This window comes from Arvicola amphibius, chromosome 15, assembly GCF_903992535.2.
Source record: "Arvicola amphibius chromosome 15, mArvAmp1.2, whole genome shotgun sequence".
In the NCBI taxonomy this organism is placed as follows: domain Eukaryota; kingdom Metazoa; phylum Chordata; class Mammalia; order Rodentia; family Cricetidae; genus Arvicola; species Arvicola amphibius.
In genome coordinates, this window is record NC_052061.1 from 31,082,472 (window position 1) to 31,088,471 (window position 6,000).

The window sequence follows — 6,000 nt, forward strand, 5'->3', positions numbered from 1 at the left end:
CTCCCCTTTTGGGGTAGACAGAGGAGTCCCACCCCACTGTCTGCGTCCCTCCAAGAATGTTCCCTGACCAAAGGATGCTCAATCGTGCCACAAAGACATGTGCTCAACTATGTTCATAGCAGCTTTGTTTGTCATAGCCAGAACCTGGAAACAACCTAAATGCCCTTCGACTGAAGAATGGATGAGGAAAATATAGTACATTTACACAATGGAGTACTACACAACAGAAAAAAATAACGACATCTTGAATTTTGCAGGCAAATGGATGGAACTAGAAAACATCATTTTGAGTGAGGTAACCCAGATCCAGAAAGACAATTATCACATGTACTCACTCATAAGTGATTTTTAAACATAAAGCAAAGAAAATCAGCCTACAGATCACAACTTCAGAGAACCTAGACAACAATGAGGACCCTAAGAGAGACTTACATAGATCTAATCTACATGGGAAGTAGAAAAAGACAAGATCTCCTGAGTAAATTGGGAGCATGGGGACCTTGGGAGTGGGTTGAAGGGGAGGGGACAGGCAGGGAAGAGAGCAGAAAAAAAATATAGAACTCAATAAAAATCAACAACAAAAAAATTTTTAAAAAAGGAATGTTCCCTGTGTTGGAGGGATGGAATGATACTTTGAACAGGAAGGAACAGTATCATCTCTTAAGAGTTCCCTCATTGCCAGGTGGTGCTTGCCTTTAACCCCAGCACTTGGGAATCAGGGGCAGGCAGATCTTTGAATTCGAGGCCAGATTGGTCTATTAAGAGTTCCAGGACAGCCAGGGCTACACAGAGAAACCCTGACTTGGAAGAGAGAAAGGAGGGGGGAGTTCCATAAGGTAACAAATAAGAAGAGGTTTGGGAAGCTTGAGAGGCAGCTGAGGCTGGCTATGAAGACCATGAACAAGAAGACATTTCAAGCTGCGCTTGCCATGTGACACAGGATGACTGTCCTGTCGTGCCCAATGCTAAGGAAGCAGTTGATGCGCAAGTTGAGGACGGAGGAAGTAAGAGGTTTGGTGGCAACTAAGGAAGGAGATAAGGATTCCCTTCTGCATTCCAATCTCTACAGGGGCCCCCAGGTTAATGATTGCTAGATCCTGAGACTGCTATCCCAGCCCATCCTAAGTGTACACTTTCACACACCTTCCCTCCATCCATGGGAGGTGTGGAGGGGACAGAAGAGGTTTGACAGTAATGTTGCAGCACTGATAAATGCACTTCCCCTGGGCACAGTGTCAGGAATGAGGTGAGGACACACCCTGCCATGACTTCCCTACCAGCCCCTATGGAACCCAACTGATGGGAGAGAAAGGCATGAGGCTTTCCCAGCTCCTTCTGTGCGTCTGTTTTCACATTTCCTTCTCCAGTTAGACAGGTGAAAGATGAGAGATAATAAAATACACCCAGGGAATGTGAGAAGGCCCAAAGTGACAGGTGGAAGTTCACTACAGAGCCTCTCACGCACAATGGCACCAGGAAAGGAAAGATCAACAAATGTGATTGGAAATGAAACACACCGGGGAGGGGGATACTGCCTGTGAATGCATGATTTTGAGAAGGATTGAGTTGTTAGTGTCTGTAAAAAGATACCTCAGAGCATGCATTTCTTGCAATTGTTTAATATTTATTTATTTGTGACTGTGTACAAGAATGTCATGGTGCATCTGTGGAGGACAGAGAACTACTTGCAGAGGACACTCTTCTTCTTCCACGCAAGTTCCAGGGAAAACCCAAGTCCTCCAGTTTGGCAGGAGCCTTGACCTTCTGAGCCATCTTGGTGCTTCTCCTTTAAGGAAAAAAAAATTTTTTTTTTGAGACAAGGTTTCTCTGAAGCTTGGGTACCTGTCCTGGAACTTACAACATTCGCCCACTGAGGTTTCACAGCGTGGGGGTGATAAGAAGAGTTGAATTCCTTTTTGTAAACAAGCGTTTTATGGTGCTTGACAGAAGAGACTAACATTTACTGTTTGTACATGCGCAGGCTGCTTTACACACAGAGAATAGGCTTGGAATGGGAGAGGGAAATAGCCCCCCTTGAGAATTAGAAACAGATGCTCTCACATTTCTGGCCAGACCCAATTCAAGTCTGTTATCTCATCCATCCTTGTTGATCTCTGCCCAGAGACACTGGTCTATAGTTTTAGGGGAAGTTGAAGAGAGCCTATGATTCGTGAGAGATCAGCCAAGAAAGAAAAGAGGAACATATCTTCTGGTGCTTGGCCACCAGCCCTGCCTGTCTGCCCTTGACCACTTTTGCCCTTCTCCACCAGATGTTCATTGTCTGATTCTCGTCTCTCTCCCTAACCTCACAAGGGCCTGAGGCAACAGTGGGTCTTGTAATGTTCACGGTCACATCCCTCACAACATGCCCCCCACTTAACATTTGCAAAGTGTTCGATAAATGCTTGCTGAATGAAAGGATGAAGGAAAATACTTATATATTTAACTATTTGTTTTTGTTTATGTGTGTGAGCCCGAGTGGGTTTATGTGCATGACCTGAGTGGAGAAACTGCTGGAAGCATGAAGAAGGCGTCAGATCCTCTGGGACTGCAGTTACAGAAGCAAGAAACTGAACCTTGATCCTCTGGAAGAGCAGCCAGTGCTCTTAACCATTTAGCCATCTTTCCAGACCCTACTTTATTTTCTACACTTTAAAATGTTACTCGGGAGTTGGATATGGTATTGCATGCCTTTAATCCAAGCACATGGGGAGGCAGAGGTAAGCAGATCTTTATGAGTTCAAGACCAGCCTGGCCTACATGACAAGTTCCAGACCAGACAGGGCTACATAGTGAGACTGTGTCTCAGACAGACATACATATAATAAAATATGGGGGTTAGCAAGATGACTTAGCAGGTAACACTTAATGCTGAACTTGACAGCTTGAGTTTGATAGCCACATGGTGGGGAAAAAAGAACTGAGTCCTGAAATTCGTTTTCTGACCTACACACTTATGCCATGGCATCTGGATGGACACACACGCACACACACAAGGACACGGACACAAACACGGACACATGTGCTTGCACACATAAAAAAACAGAATAAATATAAAATAGTTACTTTCATTGGCAAGATGGCTCAGCAGGTAGAAGTGCCTTCCAACCCTTGTGACCTGAGTTGGATCTCCAGAACCAACAGTGGAAGGAGAAAACTGACTCCCAAAAGTTGTCCTCTGACCTCCACTATCATGCATGCCATGGCACATGCCCCAAAGCCTCCTCACATGCATAGCACACATGCAATAATAAACCATTTAAAGTGATACTTGGCAGTGTGTATATCATTTAATCTGGTAATTTTATTTCTCGACGTTTATCCTAAGGAAGTCATCACACACACACACACACACACACATACACACACACACACACACACACACACATACACACACACACACACACACACGATGAATGAATGAGAATGTTCAATACAGTGTTATTTATAGCACCACAGTGTATGAAGAGTCAGTGTGAAGTTCTCCAAGGCTAATCAAGCAGGGGCATGCTTACTTAGGGCAGTGAGTAAAAAGGCTGGTGACCAGGCTATATACATAATCTTGGCTGCTTACACATAGTAGAAAAGCCCGGCCTGAGAGTCACTAAAATATTAGCAGTGGCAATGCTTGGAGGGTGACAGCACAGTGACTTACATTTTCTTTCATGTGTTTTCCTGACTCTGCAGTAAATGTGTCTCTATAATTTGAAAAGAAGTGCTTGGGGTTTTAGATTCTCCAAAAAACTACGCAAAAGGGAAAGGGTAGAAATCTTAGGAAGAGAGAATTGCATTCTGGGTACCAGAAGCCACGGTTACCATCCTATCTGACCATCTTTTGGCCTGCTAGGCTCTCTATTCCTATCTTATAGATTAATTAATAAATAAAATGTAAATGCAGACTCAAAGAGGTGAAGCAATTTGTTCCAGGTCACAAAGTTGTATGGGCAACATCTGTGTGGTTTATCTGTGTCTACAATCCAAGCCCATTACTTCATAATATATCTCTATCTATCTATCTATCTATCTATCTATCTATCTACATACACTCATACTTGATGTGGCATTATATGTGGTGTGTGTGTGTGTGTGTGTGTGTGTGTGTGTGTTGCTATGGATCAAATCCAAGAAATTCTTTTTAGTACTAAAAGTAAAGACTCAAACCTGGCTCACAGTTCCCATATTTAACAAGGAGTGAGATGGAGGCATGATTCTGCCTCTTGGTGCAGCACTGGGCATGTGTTGCTTCAATGCATGTCCACGGAGATCCCTGTAGGATGGGCAACCCCGTCACTCTCCTCTAGAGCAAAAACACTGTACTTTGGAAAAGGGAAGTGAGACCTGGCCAAGGTTGTGTGATAAGCGAGGCCTGGTTTTGCGAGCTGCTCACACTCTCTTTATTCAGCCCTTTCTCATAGTCCCACATCCTTTATCCCCCTGCACCATAGTGAAAACCAGGAGCCACTGATGTCTTTGAGATCAGATAGTAAACTCTCAATCAGAGAAATCAGTTTGGCTTTAAAGAGAGCATGTAACTGGAACTGGAGGTCTCTGAGTAGGGGCACAGTCTCCCCCAGGTTGACCTGAGTGGGCCGCAGGGACCACCGGGCCTTCCCTTGAGAGGGCAGATGTCATTGGATCTTACCTGTCTAAATCCCCAGCACTAGGGGAAATTACTGAGGAATGGCTTGCAGGAGAGAAAGAACTGGGGTCTTTCATTTGGTGTAATACACTGTGTGTGCTCTAATCTTTCTAAGTGCAAAGGAGTCCTTAGTAAGGAGAACTTCCCACCTGTGTCTTGTACCCTCCCCACCCTTCCCATCTTCGGTCTCCTCCCTCAAATCTACACAGCGTTCTTCCTCACTTTCCTTGACTCTTTGCATATGTCTAGACAAATGAGAAACAAATGTGAAATCCACTCCCTGTGATTTTTAAAGGCTTAAATGAGGAGCCCCACAGCCTGGATTGTCATCTTTACCTTGTCATTCACTGTGTATGACTGACCCATCACTCAACCTCTCTGAGCCTTGCTAGCCTCATCTGTAAAATGGAGCAAAAATCTCCCCTGGTAGCCGGGCAGTGGTGGCGCACGCCTTTAATCCCAGCACTCAGGAGGCAGAGGCAGGCGGATCTCTGTGAGTTCGAGGCCAGCCTGGTCTGCAAGAGCTAGTTCCAGGACAGGCTTTAAAAAAGCTACAGAGAAACCCTGTCTCAAAAAAAAAAAAAAAAAAGAAAAAAAGAAAAAAAAATCTCCCCTGGTTTACTATCCAGGTGATACTGGATGCACATCGATGTGAAGAATTCCAGTTTTATTCATTTTTTAACATTTATTTTTATGTGTATGGGTGTTTTGCCTGCATATATGTCTATGTACCACCTGCATGTCTGGTGTCTGAGGAAGGAAGAAGAGGGCATCGGATACTCTTGGAACTAGAGTTGCAGTCTGCTGTGACCTGCTGTGTGAGTGCGAGGAATTGAACTCGGGATCTTTGCAAGAGTCACAGGTGCTCTTAACCACTGAGCCATCCAGCCACCCAATGTTATTTTTTTTTTTTTTTTTTTTTTTGGTTTTTCGAGACAGGGTTTCCCTGTAGTTTCTAGAGCCTGTCCTGGAACTAGCTCTTGTAGACCAGGCTGGCCTCGAACTCAGAGATCCGCCTGCCTCTGCCTCCCGAGTGCTGGGATTAAAGGCGTGCGCCACCACCGCCCGGCTCCAATGTTATTCTTTAAGTATTATAAATACATATGGAAAAGACTTCCATTGCTGTGAAGTGGAGGGGTCAATGGAGTCTGTACCACCCAAAGATCTTGAAGGGCATTGTAAATCTTTCAGGAGCAGGGTTTCTGGTTCACTTTAGTAGACAAGACTGGAGGCCACTGTCTTGCCAATCTGTAGGTGGTGTTTCTGGCTTGGAGATCTAGGGTTTCGATAATGTTGAAATTGCCAAGTGTGGTGGTGCATGCCTTTAATTCCAGTACTCAGGAAGCAGAGGCAGGCAGATC